Source organism: Sus scrofa, chromosome Y (genome assembly GCF_000003025.6).
Source record: "Sus scrofa isolate TJ Tabasco breed Duroc chromosome Y, Sscrofa11.1, whole genome shotgun sequence".
Classification (NCBI taxonomy): domain Eukaryota; kingdom Metazoa; phylum Chordata; class Mammalia; order Artiodactyla; family Suidae; genus Sus; species Sus scrofa.
In genome coordinates this window covers 22,371,994-22,393,721 of record NC_010462.3, presented here as the reverse complement: position 1 = coordinate 22,393,721, position 21,728 = coordinate 22,371,994, and the positions used below count along the sequence as shown (strand labels likewise).

Below are 21,728 nucleotides of genomic sequence, written 5' to 3'. Positions count from 1 at the left end.
ACCACTTGCTGTACAGTGGGAAAATAAAATAAAATAAAAGGAAATATAAATAAAATGAAAAAGATGAAAGAACCAGCAAAACCTAAATTTGACTGAAGAAAGGAAATAATAAAAGCCAAAGAAGAAATCAATTAAATAGAGTTTCAAAAATGATAGGAACAATCAATCAAATAAAATGCTAGTTCTTTGAAAAGGTCAACATATAGGCAAACCTCTGGCTAGTCTCACCAAAAAGATGAGAGAAATAACCCAAATAAACGAAATCAGAAATGGAAAAGGTAAGTCCAATGTATAGTAAAGAAATACAAAAAAAAAAAAAATGAGAGAATATTATGAGCAATTGGCTGTTGACAAATTTGACAACCTGGAAGAAATGGACAACTTTCTAGAGTCTTACATCCTGCCAAAAGTGAACTGAAAAGAAATAGATCAACTGAACAGAGCAATCACTAGAGACAAAATTGAATATGTTATAAAAACACTACCTACAAAAGAAATCCCGGACCAGATGGCTTCCCAGGAAAATTACACCAAACACACAAAGAGGAAATTATACACATCCTCCTTAAAATTTTTCAAAAATTGAAGAAGAAGGAACACTTCCAAAGACATTCTATGATGCCAACAGCAGCTTAATTACCAAGACAGACAAAAATACCACCAAAAAAGAAAACTACAGGCCTATAAATTTGATGAATGTAGATGCAAAAAATTCTCAACAAAAGTTTAACCATCCAAATGCACAAAACATATCAGAAAGGTCACACACCATGACCAGGTGCGATTCACCCCAGGTGCACAGGGATGGTTCAACATATCAATCAGTGTCAAATCAATCAGCCATACACCACATTAACAAAAGAAAAGTCAAAAACAACATGATCATCTCAATAGATGCAGAAAAAGCATTTGACACAGTCCAACAGCCCTTCATGATAAAAACTCTTACCTAAGTAGGTATAGAGGGAACACTCCTTAACATAATTAAAGCCATTTATGACAAACCCACGGCCCATATATAATACTCAATGCAGAAAAGCTGAAAACTTTTCCACCAAAATCTAGAACAAGACAAGGATGTCCACTATCACCACTGTTATTCAACATTTTACTGGAAGGGCTAGCCACATCAATCAGACAAACCAAAGAAATGAAAGGCATCCAAGTAGGAAGAGAAGCGATAAAACTGTCACTGGATGCAGATGTCATGATACTATGCGTAGAAAACCCAAAAGACAACACAAAAACTACTTTGAACTGATCAACAAAGTCAGCAACGTAGCAGGATATATGATCCATATTCAGAAATCAGTCACATTTCTGTATACTAATAATGAAACTTTAGAAGAGGAATACAAAAACACAATACCTTTTATAATTGCACTCCAAGAAACCAAATACCTGGGAATACACCTGAACAAGGATGTAAAGCACTTATATGCTGAGAACTATAAAACATTAAACAAGGAAACTAAAAGAGATGTAAAGAAATGGAAAGACAGTACGTGATCCTGGGTTGGAGAAATTAATTTTGTACAAATGGATACACTACCACCCAAAGCAATCTTCAGATTCAATACAATCCCTATCAAATGACCTATGACATTTTCACAGAACGAGAACAAACAATCCAAAACTTTGTATGGAACCACAGAAAGCCCAGAATTGCCAAAGCAGTTCTGAAGAACAAAAACCAAGCGGGAGGCATAACTTTCCCAGAATTCATGCAATATTACAAAGCCTCAGTCATCAAGACAGTGTGGTCCTGGTGCCAAAACAGAAATATAGACCAATGCAACAGACTAGAGAACCAAGAAATTAACCCAGACACCTATGGTCCAACTAATATTTGACGAAGGATGCGAGAACATAAAATGGGAAAAATACAGTCTTTTCAGCAAGCATTGCTGGGAAGCCTGAATAGCTGCATGTAAATCAATGAAACTAGAACATGCCCTCACACTACATAAGAAAATAAGCTGAAAAAAGGCGTAAAGACTTAAATATAAGAAAATCAACCATCAAAATCCTGGAAGAGAACATAGGCAAATGCTCTCTGACATCAACCTCATGGATATGTTCTCAGGTCAGTGTCCCAAAGCAATGGAATTAAGAGCAGAAATAAGTCAATAGGACCTAATCAAACTTACAAGTTTGGCACAGAAAGGAAACCAAAAAGAAAACAAAAAGACAACTTGCGGAATGGGAGAAAATAGACACAAATGATGCCACTGATGAGTCTTAATGTCTAGAATATACAAGCAACGTACACCACTAAACAGCAAAAACAACAACTCAATGGAAAAATTGGCAAAAGACCTGAATAGACATTTTCCCAACGTAGATGTATAAATGGCCAACAAGCACATGAAAAAATGCTCAACATCACTGATTATTAGAGACATGAAAATGAGAACACCCATGAGACACCACCTCTCACCAGTCTGAATGGCTGTCACTAATACATCCACAAATAACAAATGCTGGATGAGGCATGGGGAAAAGGGAACCCTCCTGCACTGTTGGTGGGAATGTGAACTGGTAAAACCACTATGGAGAACAGTATGGAGGTATCTTAGAAGTCTTACATAGAACTACCATATGACCCAGCAATCCCATGTTTGCACATACATCCAGACAAAACTCTACTTAAAAAACACAGGCACTCAAATGTACATTGCATCTCTATTCACAATAGCCAAGGCATGGAAACAACCCAAATGTCCATTGACAGATGACTTGCTTAGGAAGATATGGTAGATATACAAAATGGAACACTACTCAGTCATAAAAAAGAACAAAATAATGCCATTTGTGGCAACATGGATGGAACTAGAGACTCTCATGCAGAGTGAAGTAAGTCAGAAAGAGAAAGACAGATACTGTGTGATATCATTTATATCTGGAACCTAATATAAGGCACAAATGTACTTCACGAACTTGCAGAATAGTTTTGTTATTGCCATGGGGGAGGGATTGGGTAGGTTGGGAGCTTGGGGTTAATAAATATAAACTTTGCCTCTGGAATTGATGAGTAAAGAGATCCTGCTCTGCAGCACTGGCACCTATGTCTAGTCATTTGTGATGGAGCATGACAATATGTGAAAATAGAATTTGTACATGTATGCATAACTGGGTCAAAATTATGTACCATAGAAAAATTTATTTTGGGGAAAGAACTATTAAAATTATCATTACCATCATCAATTAAAGACTATGTAAGGGGTTTAAACATCTACACAAGTGATCTTGTTTTGTTCCATCTGTCAGAATCCCAATTTGAATCCACTGTCTCTCATTGCAATTTGAATCCACAGTTGTGGGTTCTTCATGGCTGAAGCTTTGGAATGGGAAATCTGAGGTTCCTGTTTTGTGTATTTTGTGTGTGTTGTGCATGTACCACTTTGCCAAAATTACTTCATCAAAAATCTGTAATTCTCAAAATACATAAGGTAAGTTAATTTTGGATTCGCATGAACAGGAAAATATTCAGTATTGAATTAACATTTGATGTTAAAGTTAAAATTTGTTGATTTAACTTATGTGCACAGGTCTTCAGAGTCATCAACATAAGTATAATAACATATTGTACCTAGGTTTGATAAAAGTCAAATCAGATACTGAGACTTCAGTTACGAAGAAGAGACTACAACATCACTTAAGACTATGATTGGTATTTTGGTGCTGTGCTGAGATATTCTGTACCAGGAAGCATGTTCTTTTAGAAATGATAAAAAGTCCATCCAGGAAAGTTTGATGGGTTTTTCAGTAAAGAAGGGAGGAGGAATGGAATTGCATTTTACCAGGGGAACAGAAAGTAAGTCTGTCTTATAGCTTATTATCTTGAATGGAACGGTAGCAGACAGAATAATATGGATGCAGAAAGTGATGGTAGTTTTATGGGAAGTGGACAGTGAGAAAGGACTTTTGTGCTTGGTCAGAATTGACTGCATTGGGAATTCACATTAATGAAGTAAAATAATTTTAAAGGTAAGCTAGTGCAAAACTTGAATTTAGTTTCTGTCTCTCTGTTAAAAGAAGGTTTTACTAACTTTCTTAATCTTAGCTTTTGATAACAGGTTACATGAATTTGCTGGTCTTTAATTTGCATTTGCTTTTGAAATCCTTTGTTACTTTGGTTGAATGAATAAGTAATATTAAACAATAAAGTATGACTCTATTTGACCAGGTGTTTTAAATTTTTCTTCTGTGTGTGTTTGTGTTTATATATATAAATATATATGTTATTTTTTTGCAAACTTATGAAGTGTAACTTACAGGGGACAATTTGTGCAATGAAATGTATGAACAAAATCAATAGGATTATGGCTGAAAAATTAACCCCTCATGGTCAGACTTGCCATCCTGATGTCCTTGTGTGCGTGCTAAAAGTCTGCCCTTAAAGCAGGGAAGTTAATATAGGTAAACAATAGGAGTTCCCATTGTGGAGCAGTGGTTAATGAATCTGACTAGGAACCATGAGGTTGCACATTCAGTCCCTGGCCTTGCTCAGTGGGTTGAGAATCCGGCATTGCTTTGAGGTATGGTGTAGGTTGCAGATGCGGCTCGGACCCCATATTGCTGTGGCTCTGGCATAGGCTGGTGGCTATAGCTCCAATTAGACCCCTAGCCTGAGAACCACCATATGCCATGGGAACAGCTCTAGAAAAGGCAAAAAGATTAAAAAAAGGTAAACAATACCTATGAATTAAAGAGCCAGGATTATGGGAAATACAAGAGGTGACTTGGTTCTTCCTGGCTCCTAGGCAAACCCAATAATGAAGAAGAAATACTTAGGAAATGTGTTTCCCATTTTGGGGTATAACTTCTACAATTCTAAAGCGACCATATCTGCTGAAAAATGAAGATCCGTTTAGAGCAAAACCTTGTGATTCATATTCTAGTTCTGTGTTTCGAGGTTAGGGTTCACTTTCTAAAACTAACTTCCCAAAGAGTTCTTTGATGCTATGTGACAATATTTCAAAGTTTAGCTGGATTAATCAGAAAATATTCTAAGCTTGGGAAACTGATTGCTGTAATCTGCCTCTGGGAGAATATCAGATGCTCCATGATAACCAGGGGGCTAGACACTCTGGAAAAGTATCATTTAAAGGGTTGTCTCCAGGCTAGATGAAAGTTCCCTTATCAGGAATTCTTAAGCCACATATGCACTAATAATGTGAATAAAATAACTCTGAAATTGATATTTCTCACTTAGGAAGGGCCTCTACATTGCATTGGTCTACAGAGAGAACTACTGACTTCAAAGTCACCTTATAACAAGGCCCTAATAACAAAACACCCAGGGCTGGACAAAATGAAAACACCATCAGAAGTGTACCACTATCCCAAGATTGCCACACCTGACCCATGTTGTTGTTTGTTTTCCTACTGATTTAAATTGATGTGTTTCTTCCCACCAGAGCTCTAATTATTTATGATCCTTGGTGAGATCACCTCACCTGGTAATATAATACCTGCCCTCACAAGGGCAGAAATATGATTTCATCTAATGCTAATAAAGCTCAATAAATAAAAATTGAAACTTTAGCCAATTGACATAACTTCTAATTTAATTTATTAATTATATTATTAAATCTATACTAATCTAAATATTAAGATTCCTTGTATTGGGAACACTTAAACCATCTAGGGAAAAACAGGGTAAGAACACTGGGCAAACCAGTATAAAACTTCCTTTAAAGGTAAGAGACAGACCAATCCACCTCAACAGGGTAATACTGGTCTGTTCTGGGTGAAGCTTTTCAATTTTTACTTATGACATTACCAATTCTTCTTTCTATATAATATTTTAATGGACCACAAATATCTTATATTATTTTTTGACTCCTTATCCAAAGAGGTTTTATGTTTATTTTAATTCCCCAATACATTATTATATTTCATACTATACAGCATTGTGAGCCAGTTATACACACACGTGTACCCTATTTTCTCACATTGTCATGCTCCATCGTAAGCAAATAGACATAGTTCCCAGTGCTACACTGAAGGATCTCACTGCTCATCCATTCCAAAGGCAATAGTCTACATCAATTAACCCCAAGCTCCCACTCACTCCCACTCCCTCCCTTCTGCCTCCTGCACCCCCTTGAATCATACATCCATTCTCAAAGTCCATGTTTTTCTTTTCTGTGGAAAGCTTCATTTCTGCTGTATAGTAGCTTGCAGATATCAGTGATATCATATGGTATTTGTCTTTCTCTTTCTGAATTCCTTCTCTCAGCATGAGTGTCTCTGTGTGATTTTTATTCACTGTTTTCAGAAAATTGCTATTTCCTGCATTTCCAATGTGCGCCTGAATCACTGAAAATGATAGACAGTTCCATATGAGATCGGTGACATCTAAGTATGGGAAAATGCAACAAGAGGGAATATTTTCCTGGACCATAATAGACTAGCAAGTCAGGTGGTCCAGAGACTTTTGGCTACTCCTAACGTGGCCTTGTCCAGTATTAGCACATTGAGTGGCCTATCTGTGAACTCTTGGCCAGAATGAGGGATGTTCATTCCTAGCACTGTGGGATGATATGGTCATAAAATGCCTGTCAAAACTGTCAATGACCATGGGGGCTTATAGCCAACTGTGACCTCAAGTATAGCACTTGCCTTCAGGCTCTCCTTGGAGTAAAACTTGAGCCACAGCAGCTGTTTCCCTGCAGCACCTGCTGAGCAGAGCTCAGGGAGGAGACCAGAAGTGAGGTACATGCCTTCAGACAGTTCGATTTCAGGTGAGCATTTCTATGGCCCCAAATTCTTGCCTCTTCTCTCATCTAGAAATACAGAGATCGTTAACCATGGCATCTGCATGGGCCAGTAGGGAGAAAAGGCAGAATGGAGTAACTGTGGGCCAGACATCCAAGGAAGACGAGGAAATATTTCAGGAGTAATTTTAGGCAAACCTTGCCTGGCTAAGATCTTAGGGTTTATGTGCCCTGTCAGACATGATGCGACCGACGCTTCTCAAAGCATCATCAGCTGGCAGCGGCAACCTTACACTTTCAAGGTCTCCTCATACAGCAACAGAAAGGAGACAACATGTGTTATGACCAATAGCTCCTGTGATTTATGGGTTAATACCACACCAAGTGTTAAAACCTCCTCAGATAAAATGGAAGTCCTCCTTCAACAATACTGGTATCAACCTACATCCTAAACTCCTATTTAAACTCATTTTTCTTTACTTCCCAAACTCTATGGTAGCCTGTACCATGTCCATCCACCCAGTACTTGTCACCCCAGGCCAGCAGGAAGCAGATAGAGAAGAGTAGATGGTCACCCCTATCCCATATAATGGAAGGCTTGAATGACAGGTTTCCAGGAGGATGGAGACAGACCCCCATACACCCCAACCGCTGCAGTTCACCTGAGAGACTTGCTGTGGACACCCCCTCCCAGTATGTGGATGCTCAAGTTGGGCAGCAAGAAACAATGACCTGTGGGAAACAACTGCCTGCAGAGCTTAACCTCTTACAGGGAGTAACTGCTCTACATCATGGGACTCGAGCCGTTACACTTCCTTTGACCTTCCCCTCCTTCTTCATTGTCCCTGCAACCGGTTCCCAGCATGGACTTCATCCACGGATTCCCACCACAGGTGCTTTGTAAGCCTAACACCTCCTTGCAGTTAAGGCTGATGCCATCTAGAGCTCAGCCCCTCACTTTCTGATGCCCTAGTGAATACCAATTGGCCTTGTGAATTCCTCTCTCAGCCATCCAAAGGAGAAAATATTAGGAATATTGTTTAACACACAGACTACTTACGTAGGATACACAGAAAACTCTATGTGCTAAAATTAGTGATAGCAAATCACTGTCAGTTTTTAACAATGTGAAAACATTGTGTATGAATTTTAATGTATTCAATGCAATGGCATATATTATCTTCAGAATGTTGTACACCCATCACTTCTCCAGTTGTGAAATATTGGCCTCAATCCACAAGGAAATCTCATATCCCTTTGGATGGTGCTTCCCAAAATTTCCTCTCCTAACCACAGCATTTATCCCTCTTTCTATATCTCCATGGCTATAGATATTTTGCTTGGTGCCCAGGGATCTTCCGTGTCTTGCTTAGTGATAAAGGTTGTGTTTTTGTGTGTGTGTGTTTGTTTCCTTTATTTCTTTTTTTTAATTTTTATTTTATGGACTGCACCTGGGGCATGCAGAATTTCCCAGGCCAGGGATTGAACCCAGATCACAGCGGTGACAACAACAGATTCTTAACAAGCTAGCTGCCAGGGAAATCCTGGCTAAGATTTTTCTGAATACAGATGCGGCATAGATTCTAGTTATAAACTGGGAAGTGATACATACCATATGTTTCACTTTACTGGTTTTTTTGGTCCCATTTTCCAGGCCTTAATAACAGGCACCAAATGTGTATGTTTATAATAGGGAATTTATGTTTACTTCTGTGATGAAATGGATTTATTTATGTGATGTGTTTTCTTATTTATTAAAAAGATTCCATTGGAATGGGATTTTGCTGACCTCACTTTTGTTAGGGGGGGTTACTGTTTAAGTAAGGAGCTCATATTTTACGTTAACTGGACCAATTTCATAGGAAAGTAAGCACTGACTGAAGGTTATGCTCAGATTGCTAGGAGACCTGTCATCTGACAGCTACTTAGCTTAGCAACCATTGTGATGCATGGGCGATTTTATCTCTGTAGGCTTACCAAAGCAGCATTTAAAATTGCAGAGTTCAAAAGGCATGCTGTTGAGAAGAGTAGCTGCAGAGAAACTAATCTGAGATGGCACATGCTCCTTCAGAAATTCAACCTGTGTCTCCTAAAGATGCACCAACTGGTTCAGAATCCTCCATTACATCTCCATGGTGTGATAACTCAATCACTGGGGACTTGGACTTGAGGTCTCAGATTGAAGAAAAGGCTTTTCGGGCTTTGTCTGAAGGCTCCCTGATAAAAAAGCCATGTCGCACATTGTGTGCCTCTGAACCAGATGAAGACGATGATTTTCTTCCTCTGCCCTTTCCCAGAAAACTTTGGAAAACTGCTGAAAGTGATCACTTTAAGTCCACTTGGTGGGAAGCAAATGGAACCTTGATAGTGATTAATGAAGAACGTGTCAAGAAAGAAGTTCTGGAGAGAAAGTCTCCCTTCAGAATATTTGAAACTGAGAGTATGAAAAGCTGAGTTTGACAGCTTAACCCCTATGCATTTAATAAGTTGCAAAGGAATTTTCAAAGATGTGCCTCACTAGATGACTTTCTGGCAGAAGAAAATGAAGTCTGTGCTTGGATCATGGCATTAAGAAATTTCCAGTTACTACTTATAGAGGGAGTGTATAAGATTTTCTTTGGACATGTGCAAATATGTTCATCCATATAGGGTCAAAGTAGACCTTGAAAGTGGGATGAAGTACTGTTCCATTTTTATTATGATGATTATTTTTTGTCTTTTTGCCATTTCCTGAGCCACTCCCATGGCATATGGTGGTTCCCAGGCCAGGGGTTGAATTGGAGCTATAGCCCCCGTCCTACGCCAGAGTCACAGCAACGTGGGATCCAAGCCACATCTACAAAGTACACCATAGCTCACGGCAACACCAGATCCTTAACCCACTGAGCAAGGCCAGGAATCAAACCCGCAAACCCATGGTTCCAAGGCGGATGCGTTAACCACTGTGCCACGACAGGAACATCCATGCTCAACATTTTTAAATTGAGGATGGCTTGGTCATAAAATATTTGGGATGATAAATCATTGTCCTAGCCTCCTTGAGGCTTGTCAATGAACCTCAAAAAATGCAGGCCACAGAGCCTAATACTATTAATGTAAATATACCAGACATTTTTCCTTGAGAGCAATAGTTGGCTGTGACCACTAAGAACATTTTTGAAAATATTAGCAATGGACGTGTATTGTCTCATGATATTAACTCCATATGATGCAAAGAGTCAGATATTATGGTTTCTGTCTCCTCGTGTCCTTGTTTCAAATACCATTAAATAAATTTCTCCTTGGTTTTAGCTGCAGTTCTACCATAATCCAAACTTTAAATGAGGCTGTCCTCAACTGTTGGTAAGGAGGAAAAGAAGAGTCACGTATAAAAATGTTTCTCCAGTATCGGCTTCTTTACTTCAAGGTTGCAGCAAGAAGCACTCTAGAACAGGGCGTAAGGTGGATAATCATAATTCTGATTTTGAAGCAGAAACTCGTGGAGAAAATGCATTTTCAACCTCCACAAATTTACATGTGCCTTTAGTAAGAAGGCCTTCTACCAGCCAGAGAATTTCTAATACAACTACCCCCGTGAGAAGTGACGTTTCTTCTACATCATCAGCATCAGCCAGACCACAGGACAAACTGTTGTGGCTCAACATGCTACTTTAAATCAGTTGACCACGTTTCATACGCACTCACAAAGCAGCTACTCTCCAGCAAGTGGCCACCTTGTGAATTTCATTACAACTACCACTTCCATGTCTCAGTACCACCTTATTTCTCCCTTCCCGAGTGGTTATTTTGGAATGACGGTGAAGCCGTCCCCTTTTCCAACCAGATATCAGAATATACCACCAAGAGAGGGCCCTTTGTCTAACCCTCAACCAACCAACCATCCGTGGTACCCATTGCCAATGGCCACTGATACCTCTGCTGCCTCTCTCTCAAGGCCAACACCTCCATCCTCTTCATTATTTGAACACCATCCTAATTTTGACCTATCAACGGTCTATACATTCTGCAGGATAGTGAAGATGAACATTTATGCTTGCAAATGTCAACAATTTCCTGCAATTCCTTTATTTCAAAAATAAACATATATGTTTATCTTCATAGTTGCAATTACTTCATTTATGAAACAATTAAGGGCTGTGTTTCTTTTTCTAAAATGATGTTTATTTTTTCTATCATAGCTTGTTTCCCATGTTCTGTCAAGTTTCTACTGTTGAGCAAAGTGACCCAGGCACACACCACCCCAACCACCCAAGACCCACACCCATACACGTACGCATCCTGTTTTTTCACATAACCCTCCGTTGTGCTCCATCAAAAGTGACTAGATGTAGTTCCCATTGATTTACAGCATGATCTCATTGCATACCCACTCCACATGCAATACGTTGCACCTTTTCTAACCCCCGATTTCCAGTCCATCACAATCCTGCCGCCTCCCCTTTGGCAACCCAAACACTGTTGTCCACATTCATGAGTTTCCTTCAGGTGGAAAGTTCCACTTGTGCCATCTGTTACAGTCCACACATATGTGATATCGTATTGTATTCGCCTTCCTCTTTCTGAGTAACTTCACTTAGCATGATCTTCTCTAATTCCAGCCATGTTGCTGCAAATGGCATTACTTTGTTCTTTTTTATGGCTGAGTCGGGGTTCCATTGTGTGTATGTGTGTGTATATGGAACACATACACACCACATCTTAGTCCAATCTTCTCAATGGACATTTAGGTTATTTCCCTGTCTTGGCTCTTGTGGACAGTGATGCAATGAACATACATGTGCTTGTGTCTTTTTCAAGGGACGTTTTTTTCCAGCTGTATGCCCAAGAGTGGGATTTCTGGGTCGGTCAGGTACTAGTTCTATACTTACTTTTCTGAAGTATTTCCATGGTGGTTTCCATAATGGTTGTAACAATTGACATTCCTTTCATCAGTGTAGGAGAGTTTCCTTTTCTCCACACCCTCTCCAGCATTTTTTTATGTGTGGACTTGTTAAGGATGGCCATTCTGACAGGTGAGAAAGGTACCTCATAGTAGTTTGTATTTTCACTTCCCTAAGAAACAATGATGTTTAGAATTTTTTATGTGCTTTCTGACCATCTGTATATATATTCTTTCGTGGAATGTCTATGCAGGTCTTTTGCCCCCTATTCCATTGGGTTGTTGGCTTTTTTGTGGTTGAATTGTATAAGGTGTTTGTATATTTTAGAGATTAATCCCTTTTTAGTTGCATGGTCGGAAACAATTTTCTCCCATTGTTAGTTGTCCTTTTGTCTTTTTAGTGGTTTTCAATGCCAGATTGTTTTGTGGTTTTTCCATATTTGAAAATTTTGGTAGTTAGACAGGAATATTTGACATGCCTCCTTGATGATAACGGTTTCAAAAAAGAAAATGCAACTAAGGAAAAAGACAGTGGGAGTTAAGTGATTTCTGAAATAGTCTAGGTTGTATTGAATGGATGCCTAAATTAAGATGGTAGGGAAAGAGGGGCAGATGAAGTTCAGTTTTGAAAGGGAAAATACATATTCTTTATGTAGCATTTTCTCAGCTGCATTATACTCTGTTATTTCAAAGGGAACTTGGATCTTACCTGACAAGATTGTCTTCATTACAAAAATAAATAAATAAATTTCATGGGGTTCCCACCATGGCTAAGAAGTGAACGAACCGAACTAGTGCTGATGAGGAAGTGGCTTCAAACCCTGGCCTCACTCAGGGGGTTTTAAAGACGCAGAGTTGCCGTGAGCTGTGATCAAAGTGCAGATGTTGCTCAGTTCCAGCATTGCTATGGCTGTTTTAGGCCAGCAGACACAGCTCTGGTTTGACCCCTAGCCTGGGATCCTCCATATGCCAAATGTATGGCCCTATAAAGACAAAAAGAAAAAGATAAGCATAAGTTAGAAAATACATTTCATACTCCAAACTACAGCATAGTTTAGCTTCCCCAGGACCCATGTCCATAAGTGCACCATAACTGCAATAATGAAGGCCAATGACATAATCAGCGATTGCATCACCATCAGCACATGGTGGTAGTTTCGAATGAAACATTTACCAAACAAACAAACAAACAAACAAACAAAAAACGAGGGGGTATCATTATTGTTTTAAAATGCTCAAACTCTCCGGGTTAGGTGTGCCTTTATTTCCTCCCCTTTATATTTCCTGCTGCACACTTATAAGTTGCGTTCTTGCTTTCCACAAAGAGAGGCTTAAATAATTATGCTGGTCTTTAATGCCAAACCTTAGCATGGTTAACAAATCCGTTGAAGATGCAGAATCTGTCTGACTTGGCAGCTTCATGTTTCTGTTTCGCCACCTTTCTGGAGCCACATTCAGAAAAATTGTTTTCAGTCCTACCAGCAGTCATGTTACAATATTTCTTGGAGTTGAAAGTACTTCTTGTGGTTGCCTGTTGGGAGGGGGGGGGAGGGATCCGGAGCTTGGGCTTATCAGACAGAACTTAGAATAGATTTACAAGGAGATCCTGCTGAATAGCATTGAGAACTATGTCTAGATACTCATGTTGCAACAGAACAACGGGTGGGGGTAAAACTGTAATTGTAATATATACATGTAAGGATAACCTGACCCCCTTGCTGTACAGTGGGAAAATAAAATAAATAAAAAATAAAAAAATAAAAAAAAGAAAGTACTTCTCTTTGTCTACAAAAGCAAGGCACTATTGTTGGGGAGGGCAAGGGGAGGAGGGGTGAGCCCCAAAGAAATCTCCCTGCTCACATGTGCACAGGCTCTCCGAGGTCAGGTTGTTCCTGATGCAGGCTATGGGTGGCAAGAAGCCACTTGCTTGGGCTACAGCACCTTGGATTCATCTTGGGCAGGCTAGAGGCAGCCAGGCACCTCTGGTGCAGGCTTAGTACAGCAGGGGCTAAATGAAATGTGGTGCCTCTTGTGTACTCTACAGGCACCAGGGTCAAACCAAAGTATTCCTCTCAGAAGCCGCAGGTCACAGCCTGTGACCACAGTCACCTAAGAGGTCAGAAAACAGAGATGGTGCCGCAATTGAGCACCAACAACTGTTGCTCTCACACCCCTAGGATCATACTGGCCCTGCAGCTGTCACTGCCAGATGCTCCAGATAGCACCCAGATGCTTGGAAACTGTCCTTTGCCAAGGCCCTGCAACTAGGAGCAGCAGGTGCAGCACCTCCTGTGTGGGCTAAGAGGGACAGGGTGCTTCTTCCCAGCATCTACAGTTGTGAGGCAAACCACCATGGTTACCTCTGACTCCAGAGGTGGGCATGGCCTGCTACCACTTGTGGCCCTAATCATCTCCGAGGGCACCACTGAGGTCATTGTGACCAAACACTGCCTGTTTTTTCTCTCACTACTCTGGGAATACACACACACCCTACTGCTGCCACTACCAAATGCTCCAGGTAGCTTATCATTGTGCATGAAGCTCATTATCACCCCCTCAACCTTGAAACTAGGAGTTACCTGCATCACCTTCCTGCAAGTCCTTGCTGCTGCTAAGATCCCATCAATAACCAGCACTATCCCTTGCTGCCTTCTCCCTGCAAATACACTCAGCACCCTTGGCATGATAGCCTGCTCACACCAAAGAAGGAAGCAGCAAATGTACAAACACCCATGCCCAAAAATACAGTGTAACCACCCAAAGAATACAAGGAGTTACCCTTGCATAGCTGTAAGCCTCCAAGTGTATTTTGGCTTCCCCAAACTGACAGGAAAAGAAAAACATGGGCAAGGTGAAGAAGCTCAGGAATAACTCCCAGGCAAGGGACGGGAGAATTCATGGGAAGCAGCAAACAAGGAAACAGAACTTTGGAGGCTGAGAGGCATTGAGTTCAAAAGGGAAGTAGTGGAAATACTGAAAAAATGAAGGCTGATTATCAAGGAGTTAAGAGCAGATAAAAACATTAGTGCAGATTACTTTAGAGGGAACTACAACATATAAGGAAAAATAGAAAAAAAATAGAAAATTCATTTGCAGAGACCCAAACTGAGTTAAAGAGCAGGATGACTAGTGCAGAGGAATGAATTAGTGACTTGGAAGATAGAATGATGGAAATTACCCAATCAGCACAGCAGACAGAAAAACAAATGAAAAAACACAAAAGCAATATAAGAGATCTATGTGATAATATAAAGCATGCCAATCTATGCATAAAAGGCATTCAAGAAGGAGAAGAAAAAGAAGAGATGATTGAAAATATATTGGAAGTAATTATGCCTCAAACTTTCCAAACTCTAGGAAAGAGATATCGAGATGCAGTAATCGCAGAAGGCCCCCAACACTTTGAACCCAAATATGCCCGCACCAAGACATGTTGCAATAAAAATGGCAAAAGGCGAAGATGGAGAGAGCATTCTAAAGGTAGCAAGAGAGATACAAATCCTTAATTATAAGGGACCTCCCTAAACACCGGATTTCTCTACAGAACCACTACAGGCCTGATGAAAGTAGCAAGATATACTCAACTTTCCAAAAGGAAAAATCTGCAGCCTAGAATACTCTACACAGCAAATGTATCATTACTTTGTGTATGTATTTATTTTTGAATATCATTTAAAATAGAAGGGGAAATAGAGAATTTCTTCAACAAACAAAACCTAACAGAGTACATCAACATTAAAGCCATTCTTAAGGAAACAATGCAAGGGCTTCCCTAAGAAAAGTAAATTAACATAGAAAAATAAAATATAAAGTAAAATAAAATATAAAATAAAATAAAAAATAAAATAAAATAGCATAACATAAGTAGTAAGAAATAGGGTGGAAGAAATCCCAAGGGGAAAGTAATCACTTAAATAAGTCAGAATACAGAACTAATAAATTAATAAATACATAACTACATACATACCTACTGTAATAGTGACCATAAACTCAAGGGACAACTAAAGGACACACATGAAGATATTAATAAAGAACTTCAAAATCATAGAAGGTAGGTAAGGAAAGGAAGAAAATATAGACTCCTATTTTTAAATAAAATGTGTTCAAGCCTATATGAATACCAGGCTAAAGCTAGCAGATATAGGGAGAGTTTAGCATACTTAAAAAACAGGGAAACCACAACTCAAAACCAAACATTACATTCACATAAAACCAAAAAGAAAAGTACACAAGCATACAATAAATGGAAATCATCCAACCCAAACCAAACAACAGAAAAGGAACAAAGGAGATACAGAGCATCAACTGAAAAACACGGGGAAAGTGGCAATAAATACATCTTTCTCAAGAATTACCTTAAATGCCAATGGACTGAATACTCTGATCAATAGACACAGAGTGTCAGATTGGATAAAAAAGCAAAAACATACAAGCTGCTGTCTACAATGACTCACTTCAGAGCAATGACCTCAAGCAGACTGACATGAGGGAATGGGAAAAGATATTTCATGTCAACGGACAAGAGAGGAAGACAGGAGTTGTGCTAACCATGGCAAACAAAGTAGACTTTGAAGGGAAGGCCACAAAGAAAGATACAGAAGGATGCAATTTCAGGGAGGCAAGATAGTGGGAGAGTACTGGGACACACTTGCCCTTTCCATCATCACAATACAAATAAACACAACTACACTTAAAACAACTCAAACAGAGCAGCCACGGAACGCTGGCAGAAGAACTGAGACCTCCCAAAATGGTAAGAACCTCTTGACATAACTGGGTAGGACAACAGGAAACAAAGAGAGAGAGGGAAGGGGAATCAGGACTGGACTAGCACTCCTGAGAGGGAGCTCTGAAGGAGAAAGGGAACACATACCCTGGAAAATCGCCTAACCAATGGAAAGGTCAGCCAAGTCGGAGGGATCTCCAAGACTCCAAGAAAAACACAGCAGCATGTCTGAAACCTGGGAAGCAGAGTGAGAGCTGCACAGACCATCTGAACCACACACAGAGACACCAAAGATAGAGATGCTCCGGTGGGGGCTGGGCACCAAGTCCTAGGCTCCAGAGGTCAGTCCCTGGGAGCATGCTGGTGTGGGAGGTATGGAGAGAGCCTAAGGGATTAGATAAGCAGTTTACCTTGGGTGGAGGGAGCAATATGTGAATGGCTGGGGATTGGAAAGCCCAAATAGAGGGAACCTGGCAGAGGATCTGGACCCACAGGAGAGAGAAGGTGCCATTGTTGGCGAGGGGAGAGCAGGAGGGGAGGGTCAACATAGAAGACTCCTCGAACCACAGTGTGTGCAATTGCCCACTGGCTAATAGAGAGCAGAGCGTTACCAGCACATCTCCACTAATCCACCCCACACCCGCCCGGCCAGAAGCAAACTGTCATCCATTGCAGATTGGTGCCACCCCCTGTGGAGAGCCAACCACTGCCATGGCATTCCCAGGCAGGCCTGCCCACCCATGCAAAGCACCCCACTGCCCCTGGGCACCCTGTAAGCCCTTCCCCACATCAGGATGTGCACCACCACTGCAGCAGGAAGGGGCTATCCCAACCACCCTTGGGAAGCACCCCACTGCTGCAGAGGGGACACACTGGCCCCACCATCTTTGCGAACTGCTCTGCTGATGTGGCATGTCCAGCAAGCCCTGTCAAGCCACAGGAAGGACAACTCCATCACAGCAAGCACCAGCCACACCTGCCCTCACTCAGGAAGCTCCCCGCTGCCACAGAGCACCCGGGAAAGCCCTGAACATGTGCAGAGTGCACCTCCACCATGGCAAGCACCAGCGAGCCACACCAGGTCTAGGGAAACACCTCTCTACCATGGAGCGACCAGGCCATCACTGCCCAGGCTTGGGAAGTGCTCTGCTGCCACAGCATGCCCCAGGAAGCCCCACACAGAGGCAGGAAATGCACCTCCACCGAGGTGCACACCAGGCAGCCCCACCAAAACTCAGGAAGGGGCCTACACTGTGGAGTGTCCCAGAAAGACCTGCACTCACTTGGGAAGTGCCCTGCTGCTGTTGCACACAGGCAAGAACTGCCTGCCCAGGCTCGGGAAGTGCCCTGCTGAGGCAGAGTGAGCCAGCCAGCAACCCCAACCATCAGGAAACACATGGCTGCTAGGGATCACCAGGTAATGCCCTGCTTGGCTCTGGGGCATGCTCATTTACCATGGCAGACAAAAGCCATGACTGCCCACACTCACAAGTGCCCCACTGCTGCAGAATACCACAGTGAGCCCCACCTGGTTAAGGCATTCCCCGGCCAGACCCTCCTGGCCACAGGAAGGGCATACCCACAGTGGTGTGCCCTGGCCAGCCCTGCATGCCCTCCAGAAGTGCACCACTACAACGGTGCCCCCCAGACTCTGTCAAAATACATGTGGGCTTCTCCAAACTTAGAGAAATTGAAATGGAAAACACGAGCAAGAGGAAGAAGCTCAGAAAACATTCCCAGTTAAAGCAACAGGAGAATTCACCTAAAGAAGTCAACAATGAAACAGACCTCTGCAATCTGACTCATTTTGAGTTCAAATGGGAGATAGTGAAACTACTGAAGGAATTAAGAGAACATATGAACAGTAATGCGGACTCCCTCAGAAAGGGGCTAAAAATATAAGGAGCAGCCATGCAAATGTAGAAAATTCACTTGCAGTGAAACAAACCGAGCCAAGGGCAGTAAAGGTCAGAATGAATAATGCAGAGGAGCAAATTAGTGACATGGATCATTGAATAAAGGAAATGGCCCAAAGAGGACAGCAGACAGAAAACCCAATGAATAAACATGAAAGCAATATGAGACCTATGGGATACTATAACGCAGGACAATCTACACATAGTAGGAATTCCAGAGGAGAAGAAAAAGAAAAGGGGATTGAACATGTATTTGAGGTAATTATCTCCAGAAAGTTTCAAATTCTAAAGGATACTGATTTCAAGATACAGGAAACACAGATGTCCCCAAACACGTTGAACCCAAATGGACCCACACCAAGACATAGTATAATAAAAATGGCCAAAGTTAAAGAGAGGATTCTAAGGGTGGCAAGAGAAAGCAAAACCTCCATTATAAGGGAATCCCCCAAAGGCGAATAGCTGATATCTATTCAGAAACACTACAAGCTAGGTGGGAGTGGCAAGAGATATTTAAAATGCTGAAACGAAAAAGAAATCTGCAATGTGGAATAATTTATCCATCAAGAATATGAGTTTAAATAGAAGGGGAAACAAAGAGTTTCTCCAACAATAACAAAATCTAAAAGAGTACAGAAGTACAAAATGCACGCTAAAAAAAGAAAGTTTTCTCTAAATTTAAAAAATAAAAAAAGAGGAAGAACAAGGATGGAGGAAAGCAGGATTAGAGACCAGTCACATAAATAAGCCAGGATACAGATCTAATGGTGAAGAGGTTAAAAAAAAAAAAAAAAGACATAAAAATCCTACAATGTGGGCAAAGGGAGTAAGGAAATATAGAGACTCTTTTTATTCTGCTTTTTGAATTTTATTATTGTAATGAAGTGGGTGAGCCTACATCACCATTCACCTAGAGTACACAGTTATAACAAGTGGTTATCACACTTAAAAAACAGGGCAGCCACAAATCGAAACAGAACTTTACTTTCACAAAAACTGAAAAGAGAACTACTCAAACTTAAAATAAATGGACCGCCCAACCAAACCAAACAAAACCAAAGCAAACCAAACCAAACCAAACCAAACCAAAACAAAACAAAATTGGAATCATAAAAGTCCATGGCCAGATGGCTTCACAGGTGAAATCTGTCAAACATAAAAAGAGGAATCGATGCCCATCCTCCTTATGCTTTTTCAAAAGTTTGAAGAAGACGGAACATTCCAAAAGATATTCCAAAACCAGACAAAGATACCACCCAAAAAGATGACTATTGGCCAATATCTTTGAAGAGTATAGATGCAAAAATTCTAAAAAATGATTAGTCAACTGAATCCAAAAACTCATCGAAAAGATCATCCACCACAACAAGGTGGGATGCCTCCCAGGTTCACAAGGATGGTTCAATATACAAACAGGAAGCAACATCGTACACCGTATTAACAAAAGAAAAGTCAAAAACCATATGAACATCTCAATAGATGCAGAAAAACCATTTGACAAAGTCCAGCATCCACTCATGATAGAAACACTCACCAAAGTGGGTATTGAGGGAACATTCCTGAACATAAGCAAAGCCATTTATGACAAACACACAGCAAATACAATCCTCAATGGAGACAATTGGACAATCCTCCCACCAAAGTCTGGAACGAGAAAGGGATGCCCACTCTCAGCACTCCTATGCGACATATTATTGGAAGTCCTAGCCACAGCAGTCAGACAAACAAAAGAAATAAATGGACTCCAAGTAGGAAGAGAAGAGCTAAACGTGTCACTGTATGCAGATGACAGGACACTATATAGAGAAAACCCCAAAGACTCAACACAAAAGCTATTTGAATGGATCAACACAGTCAGCAAAGGAGCAGGATATATGAGTCACATTCGTAAATCAGTCACGTTTCTGTATACTAACAATGAAATCTTAGAGAAGGAATACAAGTATACAATAACTTTTAAAATTGCACCCCCCAAAATAAAATACCTAGTGATAGGCCTTTTTGAGGAGGCTAACGACCTATATAACAAGAATTATAAAATGATAATTAAGGAAGTTAAAGAAGATGTAGAGAAATGGAAAGCTATTCCATGATCCTGGGTTGGAAAAATTAACATTGTAAAAATGTCCTTTCTAAGCAGAGCCATCTAAGTATTCATTTCAATCCCTATCAAAATAGCAATGATGATTTTTACAAAAACTAGAACAAACAATCCAAAAATTTATATGGAACCACAAAAGATCCAAAATTTCAAAAGCAATCTGGAGGAGCAATAGCCAAGCAGGAGGCATAACTCTCCCAGACCTCAAGCAACATTACAAAGCCACAGTCATCAAGACAGTGTGTTGCTGGTGCCACAACAGACAGAGAGACTAATGGAACAGACCAGAGAGCCCAGAAATGAACACTGACCCCTGTGATCATTTAATCTTTGACATTGTAGGCCAGAACATAAAATGGGAAGGAGAGAGTCTTTTCAGCCAGAATTGCTGGGAATCCTGGACAGCTACACAAATCAATGAACCCTCACACCGTGCACAAAAATAAACTCGAAATGGATGAATGTCCTAAGTATAAGACGAGACACCTTCAATCCCCTGGAGGAGTATATAGGCAAAACATTATCTGAAATCAAGCTCATGAATATTTCCTCAGGTCAGTCTCCCAAAGCAACAGAAATAAAAGCAAAAATAAACCAATGGGACCTAATCACACAGACAACATTTTGCACAGCAAAGGAAACTAACAAAAACAAAAAGTCAACTTACAGAATGGGATAGTGCAGTTTGAAATGATGAAACTTACAGGGGCCTCATCTCTTAAATATACAAACAACGTATACAGCTCAACAGCAAACAAACAAACAACTCCATGGAAAAATGGGCAGAAGCCCTGCATATGCAGATGGCCAACAAGCACATTAAAAAAATGCTCAACATCCCTGATTAATAGAGAAATGCAAATCCAAACTCCCACAAGATACCACCACACACCAATCGGAATGGCCATCACTGATACATCCACAAATAACAAGCGCTAGTGGGGTTGTGGAAAAAAGGGAACCCTCCTGTACTGTTGGTGGGAATGGAAGCTGGTACAACCGCTGTGGAGAACAGTGTGGTGGTACCTTTGAAATCTATACAGAGAACTGCCACATGATCTGGCAATCCAACTGTTGTGGATATATCCAGACAAAATTTCCTTAGAAAAGACACCTGCACCTACACGTTCACTGCATCGCGATTCACAATAGCCAATACATGGAGATAACACAAATGTCCATCGACGGATTACTGGATTACGATAATATGGATATGTATACACAGTGGAATACTACTCCCCTAAAAAAAAATGAAATAATGCCATTTGCAGCAAGATGGGGTGGAATTAGAGACTCTCATCCTGAGCGAAGTAAGGCAGAAAGAGGAAGACAAATACCACATGATGTCACTTATAATTGGTATCTACTATACAGCACAGAT

General features: G+C 40.7%; 1 pseudogene; it reads left to right on the top strand.

Moving 5' to 3' along the window:
• Nucleotides 8,778-21,728, top strand: part of LOC110257958 — a 123,791-nt pseudogene continuing 110,840 nt past the window's right edge.